At 39.8% G+C, this 26,266-nt stretch overlaps 1 protein-coding gene across 4 annotated transcripts in view; it reads left to right on the top strand.

Annotated features, from left to right (window-relative positions):
- The window catches only part of KCNJ16 (potassium inwardly rectifying channel subfamily J member 16), a 63,407-nt gene that overhangs the window by 3,213 nt on the left and 33,928 nt on the right, over positions 1–26,266 (top strand). For 2 of the 4 annotated variants that reach the window (XM_077328346.1, XM_077328343.1), the window contains exon 2: positions 17,861–17,921. The exons of the other annotated variants lie outside the window; for them this stretch is intronic. The gene's annotated coding sequence lies outside the window, so the exon portion shown is untranslated. The remainder of the gene's footprint in view (positions 1–17,860; positions 17,922–26,266) is intronic. 4 annotated transcript variants of the gene reach the window in all.

Genomic DNA, 26,266 nt, shown 5'->3' with positions numbered 1-26,266 from the left:
GTTCCCCAGACAGAAGTTGACAACACAAGAAGACAGATGAACCTCCCCGGGGGGGGGGGAGTTTTAGAGCTTTGGTCCCATGACAAAGAAGACCCTCTCCTGGGTTGCCACTAGGGATGTGCACAGGAGAAATAATTGGTACTTTTGGAATCCAAGGTTTCCTGGTTCAGTACAATTCAAATTGCTCAAATCACTGATTCGGCATTTTGACAGCATTTTATTAAAGACTGCAGAGAAGATAATGGAGCAGATATTAAAGTAAGTGATCTGCAAACATCTAAAGCAGTGGTCCCCAACCCCCGGTCCGAGGACCGGTACTGGTCCATGGATCAGTTGGTACCGGGCCATGGTTCCTCGTCCTCCTCCCCAGCTACTGCCTCGGGGGCTGTCCTGCCACTCTGCCGCCGGCTCACCTTTGGTGCTCTCCAGCGGCCTCCATGGCTGGGGCTCCACTTCGGCGTGGCACTGCACAGCTGCTGCACAGTCAGGGGCACTGGTGGGAAAGCAAGTGGAGCAGGGGCTCAGGTGGCGGCAACATCCCTCGGCAAAAGACTACCCCCCCCCGGGCCTCAGTAAAATTGTCAAGCATTGACTGGTCCCCGATGATAAAAAGGTTGGGGACCACTGATCTAAAGGACAATTTATTGATCTGGAGAAGTCAGTATGGATTTGTCTCCAACCAGTCCTGCCTGACCAACTTGATTTCCTTCTTTAACTAAGTTATGGACTTACTAGATCATGGAAACTCACTTGATGTTGTTTACCTTGTTTTCAGCAAGGCTTTTAACAAGGTTCCCCATGATGTTCTGAAGGGTAAACTGGAGGACTGTGGACATATTTTCAGATAATTAGGTGGATAGAGAAATGTTAAAAAACTGCACTCCAAGAGTTGTTGTTAATAGTGTTTCATTGGATTGGAGGGAGGTGAGCGGTGGGTTGCCCCAGGGCTTGGTACTGGATCCAATACTTTTCAACATTTTTGTAAATTGTCTGGATGAGGGGTAGAGGGACTTCTCAATAAATTTGCAGATGACACCAAATTGATCCTGCATTGAGCAGGGGGTTGGACTAGATGGCCTGTATGGCCCCTTCCAACTCTATGATTCTATGATGAAATTGGGAGGGGTAGTGAACACTCCAGAAGATTGGGGAAAAGACCAATGAGATCTGAACATGATGTAAAAGAAGGCATATTAAATAAGGAGTAGTGCAGAGTTCTACATCTGGGTCACAAAAATGAGAAGTGTGCATACTGAATGGGAACTACACTTCTGGGTAGTTTTGTGTGCGAATGAGATCTTGGGGCATTTGTGGACTATAAGCTAAATATGAGCAGACAGTGTGATGTGTCGATAAAGAAAGCAAATGCAGTCTTGTGCTGTATCAACAGAGGCATCACATCAAGTCACATGATGTCATAGTCCTGCTGTATACCACATTGGTCAGACCATATCTGGAGAACTGTGTGCAGTTCTGAAAGCCTCACTTCAAAAAGGGCATGGGCAAAAAGTTCAGAAGAAAGCGTCAAGGATGATATGAGACCAGAGGACCATAGCTTATGAGTTAAGGTGGAAGGACTTGGGAATGTTCAACCTGGAGAAGAGGATGTTGAGAGGGGACATAATTACTGTCTTTAAGTATCTGAAAAGTTGTCACTTAGAAAAGGGCAGGGAGCAATTGTTGGCAGCAGAGGATAGGATCCATAGTAATGGGTTTAAACTATATGTAGAACAGTACTGGCTAGATATCAGAAAAAAAATGTTCACAGTCAAAGTAGTTCAGCTGTGGAAACAGATGCCTAAGGAGGTGGTGAATTCCCCCTCACTGACAGTCTTTAAGCAGTGACTGGACAGATACTTATCATGGATACTTTAGGCTGATCCTGCATTGAGCACGGGGTTGAACTAGATGACCTGTATAGCCTCTTCCAGCTCTATAGTTCTATGATTCTATGGACTTATTCCTTCAAAGGAATTACAGAACTATCCAAAATAGGTGACACTTTAAATCCTGAATATGAGTTTTCACCCATCAGTAGCAGTTATTTTGGGAATAAACAGTTCATTGACCCACATTCACCCCAAAACTGCTCTTAAGCACTGGTTGAGGGTACCTACAACTCCCTGGAATCAGTTGTAAATGAGAGATAGAGTTGAGTGTCATGTGTATATTGGTGACAATCCAGTCCAAATCTCTGGATGAGCTCAACCGGTGGTTTCATGCAGATTTTAAAGAGCATAGGGGAGAAAGCTGGGACCTTGTGGTATCCCACAGGCCAAAGGCCAAGGAGCTGAACAGCAATCATCCTGAAATCTATTGTCTTAGTGGGAGTGGAACCTTCACAAAACAATGCCTCCCAGCCCCTGTCAAGATGGATACCATGATTGATGGTATTCAATGCCATTGTGTGGTCTACAAGAATCAACAGAGTTGCACTCCTATTGTCCAAGATATCTATCAGGGCAACCAATGATGTTTCAGTCCCCAAACCTGGCTGGAAACCAGATTGGTAGGGATCTTTGCAACATTCCTCATCCTGGAAGACTTGGTCACAAAAATGAGAAGCATGCATATTGGATGGGAGAGACACTTCAGGACAGCAGTGTGTGTGAATGAGCTCTTGGGTTACTTGTGGACTATAAGCTAAATATGAGCAGACAGTGTGACATGGCTGTAAAGAAGGCAAATGCTGTCTTGAACGGTATCAACAGAAACATCACATCAAAATCACAGGATGACATACTCCCTCTGTATACGACATTGGTCAGACAATACCTGAAGTACCATGTGCAGTTCTGGAGGCCTGCATCCTTACCATCCTCCAACTAAGTGATAAATCAGGGAGCCTTACTGGCTCCATGGAACATAAGCTAAAAACCACTGAGTCAGTCATCAAGGCTTTCATGCCAGAATGGATGGTTACCATGTGGGCCTGAGCACCATCATCTCCGTGCTTAGGATATTCTTTCTGAAATTGCTTTACAAATCAGTACAACTCCCTCTCCCATCTGTTTTTTCTCGACCGCAATAAAAGCAAAGGCTGCAACAACTTTGGTAAGTTTGAAAAAAAAAATCAAAAAGGCTACTCAATCACATTCAAAGTTCCTGAAAATCCTTCTCTTTCCTTTTCAACTTATTTCCTCCTGGTTAATTGTTGGTGGAAAGAAAAAGTGCTTTGTAGGCTAACTCAACTTCACAGCAAATAAGCAGGTCAAGCACAGTTCAAACCCAACACAGCACAATTAGTATAGGTTTGGGTAAAAAAGGGCAGAAGTATATTTGTCTTTTCTTTAAGCATAAGTAATCCAGATAACAAAAATTGTGCTGATAACAAAAATTGAGTCCAATAGCACCTTTAAGACCAACAAAGATTTATTCAAGGCGTGAGCTTTTGAGTGCAGGCACTCTTCTTCAGACTAAATGGAACAAGAATCATGACAGTACAGATATAAGGCAAAAGTAAACTATGGCAAATTAGTAAACTGTGTCATAATATCCAAATTAAGCCATATTATGCCATATGATAATTGGTCCTGCCCCTGCAGCTCCTGCCCTCCATCCCTGGATGCTAGCCATGTTCCTCTCAGCATGCTAGAGACAGAGAGAGACACACAGAGCCCTGCCAGACCAAACACAAGCCCTCATTCCCTCCTATTGCTCCTGTTGCAAGGGAGGCAAAGAGACACAGAGAGAGCTGCCCCAAGCTGTTGACCAGCCCTGCTTCCCTCCTAAGGGGCCCTAATTACCTGCTATGGCTCCTTCTGCAAGGCACAGGAGACATGCAGCAGGGAGAGAGAGAGAGAGAGAGAGAGAGAGAGAGAGAGATCTGCATCTCCCGGTGTCCCCTGGGTCCTAGCGACCATTGTATTCCTCCTTGCAATGGGCTTTCTTGCTAGTTGGAGAAATAAAACTGTCCATGTTAGTAATTAATGGCAGAAACTTTCCCAGTTGTGAAAAGAAATAATTAAAAGAGACTAGTTGCTTGCCCCATTCATCTCACCCAAGCATGGAAACACCCCTGCAAGTGACAAGCTGTGCTGGCAAGTTAACTTGTCCTGAGACCAGAGAGTTAAATTTAAAACTACATTACATATTACTAACATCATATCACAGTCACATTGGATATAAGAGTTGAATGATGTTAGCATGCATAATGAGATAAAAAACATCTATGTCCTTGTTGAGTCCAGGGTATGCCATTGTTTTGAGTGTTGTAATAACTTGCATTTCTGCAATCTCCCTTTATAGTCTGTTCTTGAAGTTCCTTTGCAATAAAATAGCTACTTTGAGGCCCCTTATTGAATGCCCTGGAAGGTTGAAGTGTTCCCCTACAGGTTTTCAATGTTGTGGTTTTTGATGTCACACTTATGTCCATTCTTTGGTGAAGGGTTTGATCTGTTTGTAGAGAACAGAGAGGCATTCTTTCACCTGTTCCTCCGCTGTATCATATTTCAGTAAGAGGTTATAGATTTTGCTATAAGATGTTCATCTTGTACATAGCTCTGTCCCTCAACCACAGATTTAGAATCTTCAAAACCATACATGTTCTTATCCATTTAAAATCTTTCTAAATATTGAGAATAGAAAAAACATTAACAGTTGTACCCTTCTTCCTTTAAGTTTTCTCTAGATTTCATTTTGCACTCCTCTTAGGAAAATTCCAGGATATCATGATAGCTTGACCAGTTATCTTTCATTAACATTTCTCTTCTATAAAAAAACCTCTTGTGTTAAGATCCAGAATAACTATATTAAAATATGGAATGAAATATAAGAAGATCTGTCAAGATGATATTAGTTGAAACTGACTCTATGAGTGAGAATTGTGGTGATTAAAATGAATTTCTTATCTAAAATAAGTTTTTTCAAACAATTCCTGTAATGATTTCTAATGTTCCATTTAACAATGGCAAAGAGATTTATCTGCCAGGGGGAAAATTTTTACAAGATGCTAAAGAAAAAGGAGGGTTGGCACTGACTGATTTGAAATTAAATATTACAGGAAGCTGTTTGGCATAGTTGAAAGAATGGATAACATTGAGAAACACTGGAAGGACATGATTTAAGATTTGGTTGACATTGTTATCTATGGTATGATGAAGCTAAAGTTAATGTTGATTTTTAAAAACCATTGTGCCAGACATGTTTTACTGAGGGCTTGGAATAAGAACAGATTTTATGTAAAGACACCAATGTGGATCTCAACACAAGAAGGTTTCGATTGTTTCCAAGGTAGTAAGGATATGTTTTTTCCAGCCCCAAATTTCCACTCCATACATAGCTGAAGATTTAATTTCATTTAAAATAATTTTAGGACTGGGTTTATAAGAAAACCATCCTTCGTGTAGAAAAATTGCAAGATAGAACACCCTGTCCTTTGCACAGAGGACCAGATAGATGCTAAATGTATATTCCAATTTAGCATATCTTTGACTATGACTCCAAGATACTTAAAAGAGTTGCATTGATTAATTGAGTTATTGTGTACACTCCAAAGATATTTCTTGGTCCTTTCCTGAAGACTAATGGCTTTGTCTTATCATAATTGACACTGAGAGCCTTACAGTAACTGATGTAACAATCTCCTTAAACCAGTTTTAGGGAGGGAGAGTAAGGCTATATCTTCTATGTATAATACTATGGAGATCTCTTTTCTTGATCTAAAGAAGGAGAAAAGAATTGCAGTCCTATGAGTCTTTCAACTATATTATTTATATAAACTTTGAACAGCAGAGGCCAAGGCACACCCCTGCTTTATACCCTTATTGATAGAATTTGTTAGTTAGGGATCCAGATATTCCCACTCTGGGTATATTATCCATATACAGCTTACATAATAAGAATAGTAACCACTTATCAATATTTGTTCCCACAAGTTTCTTCCCACAAGCAATTTCTATCAATGGAGTCAAATGCTGCAGCTAAATCAGTGAATGCTACAGGTAGCGCTTTTGTAGGGCCATTTATGCCAGTAAAAGCCAATTGGTAGAAAGTACAGATTGTTTACATACTGAAGATATAATTAATTATTCTTATTCATGTGCCCTTATATTGGTTCCCATTGCACTTTTAGCATTGTGATTAATTCATTACCTATGATGGTGTTAGCTTTCTTTCAAGGTATTACAACTTTTAGTAACTGTCAAATAGTCCATAATAGTGCACTTCCCAAAATTCATAAAGCTTGCAAGACAAAAATGGAAAAAAGATGACATCTAGTAAGGTTATATAAGGTCAGACACTGAATGCCCTTTCCCACATTTAATAAGCAACATAAATGGGAAATGGTGTTTGCAACAAGGCATCAACATTTTTATATTTTCAGCACAGTATCATTCCTCTTTTCTCCATGTTCCTTTTGATTGGTTTATAGGCAAGTGTTTATTGCATTTTGATTAATTCCTGGTAGAGTTGTTGAGGTCCAGACAGAAGCTGGTTCAAGCATGTGGGTGAGCCACTTGTTGACCATTCCTGATGTGGAAGGCAGAAATATATATATATATATATATATATATATATATATATATATATATATATATATATATATATATATATATATATATATATATATATATATATATTGTACATGGATTTTGATTTTTGGTCAAGACCTTCGTTTAAAACAATTGCAGAAATGACCTTCCTTCATAAGAAAAGGATCAATCTTGATAGAAAACAGTACCTCAGCAAACGTGCCAGAGCATTTCTGGACAATATGGCTTACCCCTGGGTAGTACCAGGAGAACATCTTAACAGAAAATTATTAGCTGCTATTTTTTAAAAGGTTATAAAATCTTCCCAGCCAAACCAAAAATGAATGAAATATCCAACACATTTTTCCATCTCTTAACCTACTGTTCTTACTCATTTCCATCAAAGTAATTTCACAATAATGATAATTTAATACTTGGCGTCCATTAATATGTATTTTGTTGTGCTGCAAAAACATAATAAATTATTGTAGTTGTTGATGAGTTTGAACTCTTCAGCTTCCAAATCCTAACAGCTGAAATTCTGTAGATGGAGTTTCCACAGGCCTTGAAAAGAAATGAGTAACATGAGATTAAATGGATGTTTTGCAGTTGCAACTTTTGGTATATGTCCCTTTAGCTGATTTGTATTGTTTATATTGGTAGCATGTTAAGATTACTTCTGATCTCATAAAAAACACATCAGGTTTTCCATTCTGGAAAGGAATATTACAGTAAAGGGACATTTTGTTTGAGTGGAGTAAGACAGTTAATTCTGAAAGAATATTTCCAAGGTCTACCATGCATTTGAGGATATAAAATACATAATCAAAAACAGATTAGTGGCTTAGATTCTACCTAGAAGTCCCCAAATCACATTAAAAATGAATTCATTTTGTTATTTACTTCATTCATACCAAACCTTTCTTCCCTGTGGGACCCCAAGTAGTTTACATTATTCCCCTCTCCTCCATTTGATCCTCACAATAAACAGATTAAGTAGGATGAGATGAAAAAGTGTAGCTGGATCAAGATCTTCCCGCAAGTTTCCATAACAGAATGGGGATTCATACCTGGGCCTCTCAGGATATAATCCAACACTGTAACAAATATATCACAATAGCCTTCAACCCAAAAATATTCTCCAAATGCTGAATATGGGAGGGGTGGGACTCCAAGGAATATCTCCTTGAAAATTGCCCCCCCCCTTCCAGCTGTGGGAATTTGGGCTGTATCCATGCTAAATTTTAAAATAATCTGATTAAGGTATGCATCCTTTCAACATACATCTCAATACTATGTCAAGCTTTAAAGGTTAACACCAGAACTTTGAGTTTATTGTGGAATCATCATGGAAGCCAGTAAAGAACTTCTGATATTGGGGAGATGAGACAATGTTGCTCAGTACTAGTAGCTAGCTGCTGTACTTGAACCAGCTGAAACTGAGCACTAACGGCAGCCCTGCGGATAACACAGACTGATGCCGTAACAGCAATGCTGGAACTAAAAGTTACCTTGGCTTGCCAATCTGAGTAGTGAATTCCTATCCAGTATGGTGGAATTCTACTTCTGTGGTAAGAGAGACCATTAATAAATCTTTCTTATCTGGACTGGACTTCTCTCAGTCCACCCTCATCAAACTCATATGGCCTTTAAATACCTGTTGAGGACAACTATGGATACCCCTGGGTTTGACAAAAAGTGAATAAAGTAAGAGGCAGTGAACTCCAGGATACTAATACTAGGAGGAAACATAGGGGAGGCTGTGCTCTGCTTGTTGGCACTCACAGGCAACTGGCTAGTTGCCAGTTTGGTGTAGTGGTTTATTCAGAGCGCCGACTTCTAATCTGGCAAGTGGGGTTTGATTCCCTGCTCTTCCCCCAAATGCAGCAGGCTGGGTGACCTTGAGCTCACCACAGCACTGATAAAGCTGTTCTGATAGAGTAGTAATATCAGGGCTCTCTCAGCCTCACCCACCTCACAGGGTGTCTGTTGTGGGGAGAGGAAAGGGAAGGCAATTGTAAGCCACTTTGAGACTCCTGGTAGAGAAAAGCAGCATATAAGAACCAACTCTTCTTCTTCTTGCTGCATGAAACAGCATGCTCGACTTAATGGATCACTGCTACGATACAGCAGCTTTCTCGGAAATGGGTGCTATCAGCATATACTTTCCATGTATATGGCTCCCTACTTGATTGGAGGACACTGACATGGATGCTGGAAATGCAAACTGGGACATGATTAATATTTTCCTTGATCAGAGGCTCTTTTTGAGAATTTAGAAGATTCCATTTATTTTATCTGTCTTGCTGGTCCATATATGTGTGAACATGTATCCATTGTCTATGTTTGTTAAGGTTTTATGTAAAAGAGCTAACATTACAAAATTCATTATTTATTTCTTCTATGCTGTACTTTTATATACAGATACCAGACCACTGATAAAGGTGGCAATGTTGAAACTCATTTTGTCAGTAGCATTGAGGCACTAGGATGTCCATAGGATTGTACTATATCTGAGGCTATGTATAAAGCCTTTGGCAGTTTTTAATTTATATTGTATACTAGGTTTTTAAAATGACATCATATTTTAGAAACTGTGGTACACCATCATGAGGCCTACAGACATTTCCCTTTTAACTTTTTTTTTTGGTTCCTGTCCATTTCCCTTTTTGCTAAACTTTAAAGGTTTTTTCCCATTAAAAAAGAAAAAAAACACCCTTGAAAATCAGGACCATAGCAGATTAACTCATTCAAGGCAGAATGGCACATCACAAAAAGCACATGTAATACACCAAAAAAGCTCAAACTACAAGCTCCCGGCAATCCATACAAATGGACACAGCTGTCCAGATTATTAATGAAAATGTGTTCCTGGCTGCAACAAATTCAATCATTAGATCATCATATTTCTCAAATATTTTTCATGGAAGTTTGGCATGCATATTTTACAGTGAGCTTGTAGAAATGCTAGTCAAGGGAAAATAGGAAAATTAAACACAGTTTAGATAAATCTAATTACTTTGTTTAAGCTACTTTCCAGAATAATGTATGCTTACTTTTCTAAAACAGGGGCACCAACATCCAACCCGATAGGCACAGATTAACACCATTTGTGCAAACATAATTGTATGTGTTATTTCTCCTTTAAATTTTTGTTATATGTTAATTGAATTGTTAACTTACAGACCGATTCAGCACACTGAAGGCCATCGCTATATAGCAATTTTCACCCATTTCCTTGTATTTTTTTAAAGGTCCAGTAATATAGTCAGATGTTCCACAAACAAAATCTACTCTGTTGCTAAATAAAGGCTAAAATCTTTGACAACCATGGCACTGCATCTAAAGGATGATCTACATATTAAGAAAAAAACAACAGAAGTGTTCTTGGGCCGGTGAATTACATTTGAATAATATTCCATCATAAAGGGTCCTTTATTGTTCTGACTTTCTTTATGTCGTTTGGGTCTGTCTCTCTCTCTCTCTCTCTCTCTCTCTCTCTCCATGAGAAGCATCTTTGGCCTGTGTTTGGGCTGTGTGATACCGACTGGCTCAAAGCCACTGTGACTGAGTGGGAATTTGAATGTGGCTCTTGTTAGTCCTAGGCCAGCACTGGAAACACTGTGCCATGATTAGTGCATACATGAACACAATGCAAAGTATTTTACTAACAATACCCTTCAGTCCACTCAATTTTTAAAAAGGCCTTTTGTTTTTTATGGCTGGATTGTTCCACGATGAAAGTTTATATTTGAAAAAAGGAGGTCACTGGCAGAAAAATTGCTGGAAAATAAGCAAAAAGTTGCCATATTGTAAACCTCAAAAGTGGGCAGATATATTAATGCCATTCTACTTTCTTTTGAAAATGAATGATCAAATATAGCCTTTTATGAAACTAAATAGAAAGTAATTCCCTCTCAAGCAATGGGCAGAATTCTCCATTTGGTCCCTTGGTCTCTTTCCGGTATTTGAGTTGTTGACACAGGCTCACCCGAGATTGGCAGTACAATCTTTATCCTTTTATAGCTTGATAAAACCGGACTTTGACCACAGAACGTAACTGATAACATTGCTAATTGAAGTCGTGATTCTACTGTTGTTGTCTAATCGGCGTTCACTTTTGTTTTAGACTGATAAGTGGCTTGTGCAAAGTGAATGTCAACAACTTTGTTTAACTATGAAATCTCTTTTACATCAAAGTGATAAGAGTCACAGACTTAGCAGATTTTAATGGTAAATATAATTTTGGGTCTTTGCTACACCCAGGCAGCAAACTCACATGCTGATTAATTGATAATGAAATATCACAGACTGGGGAAAAAAACACCCACAAGAGAAATACATATTTAAAGGATGCTGTAGCAACAGAATGATCAGTGAATTTAGAGTTTCATTATGGTGTCCCATCAATGCCTGAAAGGGAGAGTGGGTCAACTGCAACAGTTGTCCCTGTGTATCCTCCGTCACTTGGGGATCTCAAAGTCATGACAATATACCAAAGGAAATCGAGACACATGCTGCTACTCCCCCAGCCCAAATGACTATGGTAAATTGCAGCTACAACAATGACTTTTACAAGTTACTTTTACTTACTCATTGATGGAGAGTTGCAAATAGTAGTATCTGTAACTATACAAATGGAAAATAACACATTTGGTTACTGTCAGGAAGCCCGGACAGGGAGGGGGGAAGAAAACTTAAGATTGCAAAAGGTCGAGACTGAACTAAAACTGAGCAAAACTAAGGAGAGCTAAACCCTGTCTCTTCCAGGGCCTTATATTTACAATGTCTGTTTCTTTCACAGTTTTTGTCCCGGGCTGCTGATTTCCCACACTGGAGCCTGGCCAGGGAGAACAATGTTTTAATCATCAGACTGAGCTTTGGTTTTGTTTTAAAATCACTAGAACACCATGGAGGGCCGATATATTAGTATTGACCATTAAGGCTATATGCAGCCTGGGTCCCAGCTATCTGCAGTACTGCTTAGTTGCTTATGCCCCCAGCAGGGCTCTTCACTCTGCTGGCATGAATCTATTGGTAGTCCTGGGCTCTGACTGCCTGGTCTTGACCAAGACCAGGGCCTTTTTGGTCCTGGCCCCAACCTGGTGGAATGAGCTCCCGGAATTGCTGAGGGCTCTGCTGGAGTTGTCAGCTTTCCACAGGGCCTGCAAGACAGAGCTCTTCTGCCAGGCATATGGTTGAGGCTAGGGCGGAGTCTCGGCATTACCATCAGAACGTACAAACTATGATTAGATCTGGTTCTTCACTCCTAGTCTTTGACTAGACTTCCCCATACCTGTGAGCCAAAGGCCACATATATATTATTTAAATCCTGCCAAGAAGAATTGATCCTATTGAAGGACTTCATTAGCAAACATTAAGCTGAAAAACAACCACTGATGAAAACTCACTTGAAAACGGTTTTAATCTGGAGGCCATTTTGGTTGTTCTATTTAAAGAAGAGATTAGACACGTTTAGTTACATTTATTGTGAAATTGTTTATTATAGCCTAGGATAGGTTCTTTTTTCTGTTATTATACTCATTTCGAACCATCCTTTTTTTCGTGGTGAAGGTAAGCAACAGCAGCCATTTTGTGGCTGCAAAACAAAACTGTGTCAAAATTCTAAATGTGCCCAAAGACTCAAAAAAGTTGTGGAACTCTGCTTTAGAACATCTCTGTCATATGAATACTGGCTGAGTCTGCATCACTCTCTTACCCAAGCCATACCACTTCCAGTTGCTTGGGAAATGGAAAGTAGCCTGTGAGATACCAGAATAATTGTCAGACTGGAAACCTTCTGGATGCTGGAAATAATTCCAGCTTCTAGATGCTGGAAATAATTCTACTCAGATTTAGAGCATCTATAATATTTCCTAAACCCGAGTTATCCAGGAGAATGATGATTATTAGAGTTCTAACTATACATCCCCAGCAGAGTTTGAGACAACTTGCCAAAAATGCATGCTTGTTCTCTCTTCCCAACTGCCTGCTGCAATTGTTCAACAGGTGATGAGGACTCAACACCCTTTCACCCTTAACATAAGCCGATGAGGAGGTAAAGTGAACAGACTCCTTATGTTGGTTAATTAGGAAGGAGCTGAGCTCCTTTGCTCCTTATCCAATACACCTGCTTGCCTGCCACTTGTCTACAGCCAGCTCCTGTACTCTGTCTTCTGCTTCTGGAAATAACTCCAGGTAGCAGAAGGAAAGTATACATGCATGGACATCACTCTGAATGAGTTTTGAGGAAAGAATCATTCCATACTCTTCTCTGTAGATGCTGTTAATTACTGATCTAAATTTGTAGTCAATCGCTATCTAATTACTAACTAAACCAGAAGGTATGAGACTACAAGGTGTGACAGTGAGCCCAATGATGATGGAGGAAACCTTCTGCTACAACTCCCTCCAATTTGAGACCATAGGCCAGTGGTTCTCAACCTGAGGGTCGGGACCCCTTTGGGGGTTGAATGACCCTTTCACAGGAGACGAAGCAGGGCATGCAGCTTGGCAGGGGGGCGCCATCTACACAACAGCCTTGTGGGGTAGATCGAGATAGAGCATTCATCTGTCTGGAGCAGTGAAAAAGAGTGAGATCAGCATGGTGGGACAAGAGGCAGAAGTGAACTGAGAACCCTGGAGAAAAACAATTTATATACAATCATGAAAAATGGATCTTCACACCATTAATCCGTTTCGTTAATTTTATGGTTGGGAGTCGCCACAACATGAGGAACTGTATTAAAGGGTTGCAGCATTAGGAAGGTTGAGAACCACTGCCATAGACCATTTGTGAATATCTCAGAAACATATAAAATAGTTTTATTCTATGCTTCCTTGTCCACCAAATATCCAAGCATTTATTTATTTTATTTACACTTGCTTCATTTTCTCTTCCCAGTCCTGATAAATAATGAACATTCAGCAGCAACACTCCACATCCTTCACCACAGATCCAGTTAGTTTAATATATAAAGGCTTCATTAATTTAAAATTATTTTCATCCCATTCATTGTATTATTTACATTAAACAATTGCTTCCTTGCTTCAGTGAAGAATAAAATGGCAGCAGTCAACTGGAAACCTGGCTTGGAAATGTGGGCTTTCTCTTGTCCAGTAAAATGGTAGATAGAATTGTTCCATCCAGCACTTATCAGTTTAGGGGAATGAATGTACAGCTGGTTAATATTGGACATCTGGAACCTTTTCAAAAACAACCTTTTGATATCTGCTCTGGTAAAGTTATTGAGAGATTTATTTTGAGGGGAGATGCACAGTCATTAACAAACATATGAAAAAGCAAAGCAAAACTAAAACAAGCCTCATCTATTTAACTTGTTTAGTTTCCCATCTGATGCTTTGATGGTACATTTTGGCTGCTGTTGGTTACTAAATGTTGTTAGGTTTTATATTGTTAGGTTTCTCTTTAAGTTTGACATGAAATTACTTAGGTTTTTGATGTGTAACTAAATATAAGTAACTTCTGCATATATCTCAGTGCTTGTATCCCAAGACCCCTGAGACTCAATGGTAGAGGGAGGTCAAGATTGGAAGAATGTTGACTGAGCAAAGTGTAAGATGGAAGAGAAAGTGAGGCACTGATACTGTAAAGAAGCATATTCCTGTCAAGAGTCCACTATGTCTGCCTCATCCTCACATCTTACATTGATGGGGACAGACTTCCATCCTGCTCCTTCCTTTTTTCCTTAGACACCATCTCCTTTTCTTACCCTTCTTTACCTACTTGAATCTTTCCATTTGCTTTAGAATTTTCAAGATCTTGTTCAGTTGCAGGCTCTTAATGTATCTTTGTTGCTTCCCTTGAGAATCTAGCTTTTACAGAGTATTATAGCCTCAGTTTGTTCTATAGGGCAATTTTATAGTGAAGTTTATAAACTGTAAACAATCTATTCCCATTTCACAAGGAGGTTGGAGAAGGATGATAGGTGTGGCCAGACATGTGGACTAGGATTGGGAAATATTTTGCTCATGGTTATCACAAAAAGGGTGTTCCCAGGAGAAAAAGTTTCCATCTCTTATCAAGTTTTTTTTTTGGAGGAGGGCTTAATGGAGTGGGTGGAGATTTTTAAAAAGGATTTCTATAAGCTTGAAAAGTGCTCTTATAAACAATACATGCACCATTCAGAATTAACTGACCATTATGAATACTGATTGAAGTGGGGAGCCGTGTTGGTCAGAAGCAGCACAATGAAACACAAGTCCAATAACACCTTTAAGACCAACAAAGATTTATTCAAAGCGTGAGCTTTCAAGTTTGTGAACTCTGATTGTGTGCTGTCTGAACAAGGGTGCATACAATGGAAAATTCACACTTTGAATACATCTATGTTGGTCTTAAAGATGCTAATGGACTCAATGTTTTGTCATTATGAATACTATAGAAATTACCTTTATGTCCATGTTTAAAACATATGTTTAAAAAAATCTGCATGTGATTTTTTAAAATAGAATTTGTCAGTTTAGTGAGCATCTTCAGAGGGACCAGAGCTCAGTGCAGAACACATTCTTTGCATGCAGAAGATCTCTACCATCCCTAGATCATCCTTAGATAAAAAGCAATGAAGACTTAACTGCAGCCACCATTGACGTGGCAGAGGAGCAGGCAGCAGGAAGATGCACCGGGGGAGGAGCCCTGGCAGCATTGAGGGTAGGCGCCACATTGTAAGTGACATGCCAGTGTCAGTGGTGAGAGGTGTGGGACCGGGGCGCTTAAAAGGCACCATGTGCGAAGGGCCCGCCTCTTGTACCAGACCCACTGGAATGGTTTTGGGTGTGGACTACTGCAGTTCTCTGTTGGATGAAATTCATCTTAACTCAAAAAAGTTTTGCACCCTTGATCCTGCAGGATAATTATCCTGGATGCTTTATGCCGATCCTGCATTGAACAGGGGGTTGGACTGTCTCACTGAGATTTTGTAATCCCATGCCCAATAAACTTCATTTTAGGCTTTTACATGAATAGGATTCAATTGGCATAGATAAATAATCTAAGGAAATATCCACAGATCTGATCTTTTGTTCAATGCATCTTAGTCACTTAGATGTAGAATATTCCATGAGCATTAAAGACACAAAATTGTTAGAATCAGTTCTAAAGTGCACACATAGTCAAAAATTAAAAGTAATCAGCCAGACTTTAATTTCTGACAATCTTTGATTCATTTCCAGAGATAAGACAGCATAAGAGACACAATTCAGGGTAACAAGAATTTTATGAAGAAAAATTACATAGAGACACTAATAGAGACAAAACATATAAGCAATTTCCTATGCATTTGATCATATACTCTGGCCCCATACTGCTTCAGTTTATGCCCTGATTTCTGATTGCATGTTTTGTGCCTTTTATTTTCACTTCAGTTTTTTTGTTCCGCCCACCCAGGACTTTTACAGATCTTTTGAGATCACATTTATAACAATGTTTTTCTGAAATCCAATTCTGAGTCTTGGTTTTCTTTGTTGACTTATCTTCAATGACTGGACATTGTAGTACAATAGCTATGTAATGGTAAAATATTAACATGAATATATATATAGGTATAAACAGGAGATAAAATACATCAAGAGTAAAATAATTTATTCTCTCGATTTGTCCAGAAACTTCTAAATCTAGAAGCCAACCGTCTAAACTTACCATCTTTAAAAGTTTATTTCACATTCTTTTTTGACAACATATTAGAGAGATGGTGCAGTTTCTGTATCCCAGAGAAGCCTCTAATTATAGGAGTAATGAGAGCTTCACAGTTTTGGTTATAGATTGTACAATAAAAAATGGCATGTTCCACGATCTTGATGTTCCCATCACAGCCAAGGCATAAACATTATTCAGGTGGAATCTTTTTATATCTGTCTTCAAGAATACAAGAAAGAAGTGCATTATGTCTGATTAAGGTGAAAGCATTCCTATAATTAGGGTTATCAAGATAAATAAGCTTGGGCAAACCCTTATTCAAGATGGTTGGATCAAAGGCTACGTTTTTATGTTTCGTAAAGTCATATTATCGTTCAACATCCTGAATTCTTTGTTTAACCATTTAATATGCCCCTTCTTAGCAGACATATTAACAACAGCTCCCTGCCTTTATTTGTTGAAAATCAATAACCATAGGAGGTCATACATACTTGCCAGATGTTCAGCCTTACTCTCTAATATTTTGGAAGGGAAATTTAATGAGATCCCCCAGGAGAAGAGATTCTGTTCATGTAAGACTAAGGAGCTGGAAACCATGTTTTTTCACATATAATTTTATAGGGCACCCTGTACCAAGATTATTGAGCCTCTGATTAGACAGATGAATGTGGACAGTGAAGAGGAGTGGATTAAAAAGCTCCTTATGGGAGAACACCCCCAGGTTGAGCAGGTTGCAAAATACTCTGACATTTTAATTAAGTTCAAACAACTTAATATAATTTCTACTATATAGTTTTTAGTTATTGGTAGATCTGTTTTATTAGTTATTTCCTACGTTAAGTTTCTTGTTTTAAAGTTTCTTGTTATGGATGGCAAATGCTATAATAAAATTTGATTTGCTTTGCTTAAGCAGTGCTTTGGCCTGCTTGCAATCATGGTCAACCATTCTTGTGAGAAGCCATAGAATCCCAATTTACTACAAATGGATTTCAACCAAGGAGAAACATAATTATCCGTCTAGCCATTGCTTAAAGACCACCAGTGAGGAGGAGCTTACCACCTCCTTAGGTAGCCTATTTCACTGCTGAATTAGTCTGACTGTGATTCCCCCCTTCACCCCTCCCCCCAATATCTCGTCGTACCACTCTACCCTTTGGGACTTTTGCCAAGCTATGCCTATTCTGAAAAAAATATGTCCCTCTAATTCTGGCAGTGTTGAAACCACCTTTTTCCTGTTGTCCACTCTACACCATTATTTGTGGGCAGCTCATCAACCCACTCCTTTCTAAATATTTGATGAGGAGGCAAAGATTATTTTCTTACTAGGAAGCAAAAACTCACTAGTAATTGAATTGGTTGCCAAGTTTCTACACCTGGCTATGAAGTCTCCTAATTGTAGAAAAATCAATGCTTTATGATATATATTTTCATTTCTTTTTTGTATGCTAAAGGTCTTCTGATTGTGATTCCATTAATATATGTATAGTAAGCTGACTATTTCTGATACGATTTCCTTGTTCTAGATTCTCTACACATTTTCCTGATGAGTTGTGTAGAGGCTGAATGGATGGAAATCCTTATATGAAATCACTGTACATAATGAAGTAAGAACCAGTTTTCAAAGGTTCATGCCTGTGAATGTGTTGATTTTAAGAATATGATGGACCTCTGTCTTTTCTGTTAATGGCAGACTCTAGCACAACTCCATTGTTGTATTATTTCCATTGTTTAGAAGGGAAGATGAAGTTGACTTCCTTAACTCTGCTCTGCTGAGGAGGTTTTGAATCTATAAGGTGAGTGGGCTGCCTGTCCTGGTTCTTGTAAACTCTTTATATTTGGAAGGATAAAACAATTGCATGAATAATTCGAGTCTTTCCAGACATGTGATGTTTGTTCTACTCTTTGGAAAAGGGAGGGGTCTTAGGTAATAACGTAATACAAAGAGGAAAATCTGATTGTGTCCATCATACTAGAGAGCAAGGTTACAAATGTGTGTGTGCTGTTCCAGGTAATTTTCTGTTTCTCATTTCATGTATCTTGCATTGGTAAATACAATGACTGTTGCTTTAAGGTAACTTGAATCTACAATAACCAGTGTTGGTGGTAAATATTAATTATTTGTAATGAAAGTTTACTTTGGCTTGCTACTTAACCATCTTTGTTGCAATTGTGCTTTGTTTCCTGAAGATATTAACCCAGGGAGAGAGTCTATGAAACTGAACTTTCTCACCTCAGATTATAGAAACAATTAGCTTTCTGTGATATAAAAATAAATTTCCTGAATTTATGCTAGATTATTCACAATGCAGTACTAAATGGGGTTGCAATCAGATTTTGTTCCTAGGAGACGCCTCCTAAATTACCTGTGTATCCTTCTATGTGTAACTTTGCTGATTATAGAAATAAATTTTCTTTAAAAGGTAAAGGTATCCCCTGTGCAAGCACCGGGTCATGTCTGACCCTTGGGGTGAGACCCTCTAGCGTTTTCATGGCAGACTCAATACGGGGTGGTTTGCCAGTGCCTTCCCCAGTCATTACCGTTTACCCCCCAGCGGTAATTTAGAGCGGTAATTTAGAAAATTTGGAGGTAAATTTTCTTTACCTCTATGAAAATACCTGAATGTTGGTTATTTGAAGGTACTGTCCCATTTGTTACACCTTTCAGATGGATGATGCTTACTAGATACTCTAATTATGCAGCCCACATATTGTGTTAGGAAAAAATGTTGACTACTTGTGTCTACTTATTTCCCATCCCTGAACACAGTTTTAAATTATTAGTAATTATTATTACTTATAGTAAGTAATTATTATGATTAAATTAATTAGTAACTTAGGTTTAAACTCCATTGAACGTATGTATTTGATATTATCATATGTCTAGTGAAATATCTATTGATTGGTTACAGATAAGCATGATAGATAGGCAGAAAAACATTAAGGAGCTCCAAATTCTAGAGAGGTATAGGCTGTCAATCTATTGTAGCACAAACAACAACAGGTCCTAGGACACCCTCAAAATTTATTTGATAAGATTTCATTGATTGGAGATCCTGTAGTCAAGTGCATGAAGCAATTTCCCCAAGTAATGGGAACAAAAAAAATCTGTAGTCAGTGCTGCTAATGTAGATAATGTTATATTTTATGCAAAGACAAAATGAATACAAGGTAAGCCCAAAGTGAAGCTTTCACAAGAGCAGCAACTGATTATGGTAACTATATATCACCACATTGTTTAGGAGCAAACCAATTTGATATAGTGGTTAGGAGTGCAGTCTTCTAATCTGGCAAGCCGAGTTCGATTCTGCACTCCTTCACATATAACCAGCTGGGTGACCTTGGGCTCACCATGGCATTGATACAACTGTTCTGACTGAGCAGTGATATCAGGGCTCTCTCAGACTCACCCACCTCACAGGGTGTCTGTTGTAGGGAGAGGAAAGGGAAGGTGACTGTAAGCTGCTTTGAGACTTCTTTGGGTAGAGAAAAGCAGCATATAAGAACCAACTCTTCTTCTTCTAAACAAATCTATGGAAAGGGTTCTTAGGACCACAGCCACAATTACTTTCTGTGAAAGATGAAAAAGTCCAGGTCTTCAAATACAGTCATTACATACCAAAGTCTGTCTTTGAAGTCTTATTTGTTGAAGGTTAGTGATACTGATGTTAGCAACACCGTTTTTTAATGAGAAAAAATTCTCACACTAGGTCTTTTGTGTTTTTACACCCAACAGTGAACAAATACATCAAGGGCCAATTCACACATTATAAAGTCTTTACAGCCATGAGACATATGTATATCAGAAATGTACTGGGAGTTGTCCACTGGGATCTTAATTCTGAAACACATGTCAACCTAATTCAGACTGGAACTGTCAGGCAAAGTGACCACAATCCCTCCTCTCTACGGTTAATATGCAAGATCTCTAGCTGGTTCCAACTTACAAGTGTTCCTAGTTTGGCTTAGCAGCTCACAGGCCTCTTATCATCTTCAAGGCCAAAGAAACACATGGAATAATTTGCTGTCTGTGAGAACCAGAGATCAACAAAATGGAAGGGGAAAAATCAGAGCAACTAGATAATTTTCCAGAGGATTCTAACTGGGGATGTTCTGATTGGTTCATTGTCATCTTCTGATAAGGCCAAAACTATAAGTGGCCTAAGAATATGGAGACTGGAAGCTTTGCTTGCATTTTTGGAGAATAAAAGTATCACCTCCAATGGCGTTCCAAATAAAAAGTTCTTAATTGCCTGCTGTATTCTTATATTGCTTTTTATTCTATTGATGGGTCAAGCCAAAACAGTATCCAGATAGTGTATCTGTTTTCAAACACCAATCTTTCCTTAGTGGCCCTGTCCCTAAATAACTTAAAATAATAAATGATTAAGCATAAATATTTAACATATATGAATTATATTTTATATTAAATCATAATTTTCTACCTCAATATATCATCTTCCAATGAGAGCAATTCTTATCAATAAATTCTCAGATATATCTGTAATATACATAGATTTTGTTGAAATAATTAATAGTGATAGGTGCTGGATTTATTTTAAATCAAGCTAGAATATTTATTTGCTTGAGCTACCCATAACAACGTGCCCTAGCCCAAGTGTATAAAAAGGGGCCTTCCCTTGGTCTTGATCCAGAAATTGCAGCTGGTGCAGAATGCAGCTGCTAGGATCCTCACCGGAACATCTTGGAGGGCCAGTTAATCTGAAGTTTTCTTCCCTAGCTGTGTCCTTCACAATGTTGTTTAGCTCTGAGAACCTTTTCATTAGCCATCAGAGATTTAAAAGGCTTTCCAGAAGATAAAGATCTGGCTTGCAACTTAGCTGCTGCTATGTTACCCAGACCCAAGCCTTCCATTCATGGTGGAGACTGAAGTTACAATTGGAGCCATGTTATCCTAGCAAGAAACCCTTACCAGACACTTATAATCCTGTGCCTACCATTCATAACACCTCAGTGATGCAGAGAAAAACTACAGCATCTGGGAGTAGGAGCTTCCGGCTATTGTCAGCTTTTGCGGTTTGGTGACATCACGTTAAAGGTACTCAGCACTCAGTGCAAATTTAGACAGACCATCATAACACCAGTTGAACCAGAGATAGCTCCAGTGGGTCCTGTTTTTCATTCTGTTTAACTTTATGATTACTTATATCCCCAGTTCCCAGAACAAATAGGCAGATGCCCTCTCCTGAAAGCCAGAATTCACTTCTCCAATGCTTGAGGAGCAGCCCCTAACCATGGTCCTACTACTGGAATTGTTTGACACTATGCTTCACACAACCCCTGATGACAGGAGTGAATTCAGGAACAGCAGTAGTGCCTTTGGGATCCTGCTAAGAAAGCACCCATGGGATACAGAGAAAAAGCAGTGATGCTGTCACAGCAGGACTGAGCCTATGTGCCTTTTGCCAGCTTCTGCACAACTTGGCTCCCTGGTACTCTGTCCCCTCATGGAGGACAAGAGTTTCCTTATCAAGAGAGATGATGAACAGAAGCAAGGGTTTTCCTTGTTGAAACTGAAAAACAAGCTTACAAGCATACCTTTATGTTTCTCCTGTGACCCCTCCCCCTTGTTTGATTCTTGCCATGTTACACACAATACCAGGCCTTGCAGCTTCCGAAGCTCAGATTCCCATGCAAAAATGTGCATAACAGCCTAGACACTACAAGCATTCCTACAAGAATACATCTGCCAAGTAAGGTCACAATAATAAAATGCTCTCAACAAATATGATGAAAAAGAGGCCTCCTAATCTAAAAGAAACTACTACACAATTACCAGGGGCTTTTTGCACGGCTTCAAAATCGCACAATGGTTGCCAATTGGAAACGCTATTGATTTGCCATAACGCACGACGTCGTAGACAATCTGCAACACTCCAGAAACCGATCAGCAAAAAGCGCTTCGTTGTAGCGCTTTCAGGGGAATCCCAAAAAGTGGATTCACCCTCCGGAAAGCGCTACACTCTTGCAAACAATCTGCAACACTAGCGATAAAGACCTGTGCGTTAACATTGTTGCGGTTTCTTCAAAGTCCCTCCTCCTGAGCCTGTCCTCCAAACTTCCGGCGAAGCGATCGCCATTTTTTTTTCTCCGAGTGAGCGGGGATAAACGCACCAGCGAGCCTCTTTCTGTTTAGAGGCTTCCCTGGCTTCAGTCCTTCACCTTTAGTCACTAAGCACAAACCACATAAAAGCCCGTTTGCTGAAATAAAGTCCCTTTATTTTTTACATATTAATTCAGCCGAAAATCGGGCCCGTGAGAGGGGGGGGATTATTTTTTTAGCACTCGAGGCAGCGTGGCAACGATCATACGATCAAACGACAGCTCACATTAGGCAGCTGGATGGGTCTCTCCGTTGCAACGAATCTACACAGATTCGTTACAATGGGTCTGTTTTTTTTTAAAAAAAACCTTTCTTAAAGGGAAAGGGGCTGTTTGGGAGCATGCTAACGGCTGCCCATTGGCTGCTTGACGGCCAGGGGCGGGACGAGCTTGGAAATAGCGCTTCCTTTTCTGCCGAGACCGGAAGCTGTGGGAAACGCTACAAAACGCAACTGGATTCCACTACAAAGGCAGGTATGCATAACGACGAATTCCACTATTTTAAATGGCGATTTTTCGTTCAGTGACCAATTTGCAACAAAGATCCCGGTGCGTAAAGCCCCCCAGTTTCCAAGCCAGCCATAACTTTCCCCCTCAGTGTGGCAGCCTCATAGTCTTAGCATTTATTTTGAAATCTCCTTGTATACCTTTCCTTAATTTTCTACCCCATTTCCTTTTTCTCCCTTCCCTTAAATATATACCAGATCTTCTCTTCTTGGTGCTTCTACTTCATTTGCCCCTTTTCTTTCTTTCTTGGCTTAATGTATTGACATGGCTATACCTGGAGAATTAATAAAGCTATTACACAATAAAATAAGGCAAAAAACAGGTCAAGGGAACATTGCATAAAGACAGCTCAAAGAAACATTGTAAACATTACACGGCAAAACATGGACATTGTATCTGAGGTTGTGTGCCTGTACACAAAATTGTGTTGTTCTTAAAGTTTCCGCTGGACTCCAAACATGTGAAAAGGGTCTTGACAGAGACCCAGCTTCAAAGCCTCCCTTTTCTCTAAAGTCCATTGACAACATACATCTTCCTTCTTTGTTAAAAAAAATGGTCCTGTTCAATAATGCTTCATCACATCCTAGACAAACTGTGTTCTTTCCTTTACTGTTAAGAAAACAACAACTGTACCGGACAATGGCCTGACCTGTTTCTTTCTTCCTGAGTAGGAAGTGGACTTGGAAGTTAGAAGAGACCTCATAAACAGCTAAGAAGGGAAGGGAAGAATGTCCTCAAATGAGAGTTTCGTATAAGAACAAAGAGATCTGAATGTCTGATGTGAAAAAAATATGCTGAGTTAGTGGCTAACGTGGGTTCATAAGCAGTGGCAAGCATCAGGGCAGTGCTTGATTTCAGTGGTTAACAGTGCTGCTACAACCCTTCAGGTCAGCCTGTGATTAAGGAAAGAGATGCCACTGTTCCTAAGGAATGTTTGTGCTAACAATGAGTCATAAGATAACTTCATCCATTTAGTATTCACAGAGAGTGAAGATTCCTCTTTGCTTCTTTCCTCAGGATGTTTTGTGACGTCACTCCCCCAGCTTGTTTTATACTTCTTTTAACGTTGCTGGATCTCTTCCAATCTGTTTTCTTTTCTTTTTTGTTATCTGTGCTTCCTGCATTGAGAGCAGGCTGGAATAAACATGACAATTGTCCTTTGTAGCAGGAAAACTCAAGTGGTCTGTTCTATGCTCATTCTTCTATGGGAATCGTTGGTTTGATACTTTGAGCTATTCCATGTCTAAAAAGCATCATGCCTGCTCCTGACTGGCCAGTATTGTTACTTTTTCGGCTAGCTGTGCTTTTAACACAAAGGGTAAGCTACACTTCTAAAATCTGCACACTACCTAAACATTTGAATCAAAAGTTATTGTTAACCCTTTAATAGAATCATAGAGTTTAGAGTGGCCATAGGGACATCTAGTCCAACCCCTCTGCTCAATGCAGGATCAACCTAAAACTATTATTATGATGTTCATCCAACCACTGCTTAGAGATTGCCAGCAAAAGGGAGCTCAGTGTCTTTCTAACTAACCAATTCCATTGCTGACTTATTTTTACTGTAAAAAAATCCTAATATTCAGCCAGCATGTAAACCTATTGTTATGAGTCCTATCCTCTGCTGCCAAAAGGAACAGCTCCCAGGTCTCATCTAACTGACAGCCTTTCACGTACTTAAAAAGAGAAACCTTGTCCCCCCTCAACCTTCTATTCTCCAGACTGAACATTCCAAGACACTCAGCCTTTCATCATAGGGACTGGTCTCCAGTCCTGTCCTCATGCTCATCATTCTCTTCTGCACCTGCCCCATTGAGTCCACATCCTTTTTGAAGTAAGGCCTCCAGAACAGCATACGGTGCTCTCGGTGTGACTTGATCAGTGCAGAACTATGACATCTTGCAGTTTGTATGTTATGCCTCAGCTGATACACCCCAAGCTACATTAGCTTTTTTGGTTGTTGCATCACATGACTATTTGGCTTACAATCCATCAATAACCCAAGATCTTGTTAACACACACTGCTACCCAGAAGTGTGTCCTCCCATCCAGCATGCGTACTTCTCATTTTTGTATCCCAAATCTCTTCACTTATCCTTGTTGAAATTAATACTTTTCCTCATCTGTGTACTTTCCCCATGTTCGGATTAATTCTATCTCTCTCTTCTAGAGCAGCGGTCTGCAACCTTTTTCTGGTTGCGGCCCATTGCCAAGGGGAGAGGGCGACCCGGGGGCACCACGCATGTGCGGAGCTGCCGCATATGCATGTTTGCACCCACAGCAGTTTCGCGCATGCACAGACCTGCCGCGCGTGCGCGTTTGTGCTCCTGGTGTGCAAATGCGCACGTGCGGCAGCTCTGCGCATTCATGCATAAAACTGCCGAGCATGTGCGTTTGTGCCCGCCAGAATGCCGGCAGCTGCACTTCCGTCTCCCCGCCCCCCCCCCCACAGCAAGAAGCTCGCCAGGCCACGGCCTGGCAAACTTCTTGCTGTGGGGGGGGGTGCGGGGAGAGGGAGCCACAGCCCGCTGCCGAGGATCTCGTGGCCCAGCAGCAGGCCGTGGACTGGGGGTTGATGACCCCTGTTCTAGAGTGTTCACTACTCTTCCCAATTTGGTGTCATCAACAAATTTAATTTAATTTAATTAAAAAAAATCAGGCCCAGAACTGATCCCACAGTGATCTTTGGGTGCAGTTTTTCGTTATCACCCTACAAACCCTTGAGACTAGTCATCAAGCCTCTTTAATGTCTATTATTCATACCCCTTTGTCTGCATTAAAAGCTGAAGCTCTTCCTTCTTATTGCCCAAGATTCAACTGAATGGGCACTGGAATTCTCACACATTTGATTCTATTTCACCTGGACCTCCCAAGTGTACCTCTGCTATTTGCTCTCTTTCATTGAATTCCTATACTGGTCATCTCCTTCCATTTGTGGTGCCAGTTTAAAGCCCTCCTAAAAGATTTCCCATACTTTCATTCTGTCTGCAAGGATTTTAAATCCCATCTTAGTCTTTCCAGAGGTTCCACTTTACTTCAAGAGCTGAGAAATTAGATCTTATGGGAGAGTTATGACTTCAGAATGATTCAGGTGACAACTGTCACTTTTGGCAAACTTTGAAAATAAGTTCCATATTCAAACTGTTGATATTTCACTTTTCAATAGGTGAATCAGCAACCTAGCTAACAAAATTGGTTCAAGACCACAATCCAACACAAAACAATATACATCAATAACAGGTCAACAGGAAAAAAGGTCAATAAAAGCAGCAGCACAAATAACAAAAAAATAGCAGCCATAATTGGCATTTAAAATATCAAGAGGCAGTTTAACTCAGAGGTTCTCTGGAAAAGGAATCAGCTGCCTCAGGAGGTGGTGAGCTCCCCTCACTGGTGATCTTCAAGCAGCAGCTGGATATATACTTATCACGGACACTTGAGTCTGATCCTGCATTGAGCAGCAGATGGCCCTACACAACTGCCCCACTATAAAATTTGTTGCATCCCCTGC

This window comes from Paroedura picta, chromosome 3, assembly GCF_049243985.1.
Source record: "Paroedura picta isolate Pp20150507F chromosome 3, Ppicta_v3.0, whole genome shotgun sequence".
In the NCBI taxonomy this organism is placed as follows: Eukaryota; Metazoa; Chordata; class Lepidosauria; order Squamata; family Gekkonidae; genus Paroedura; species Paroedura picta.
The sequence above is the reverse complement of the archived record's forward strand: the minus strand, read 5'-3'. Positions and strand labels throughout refer to the sequence as shown.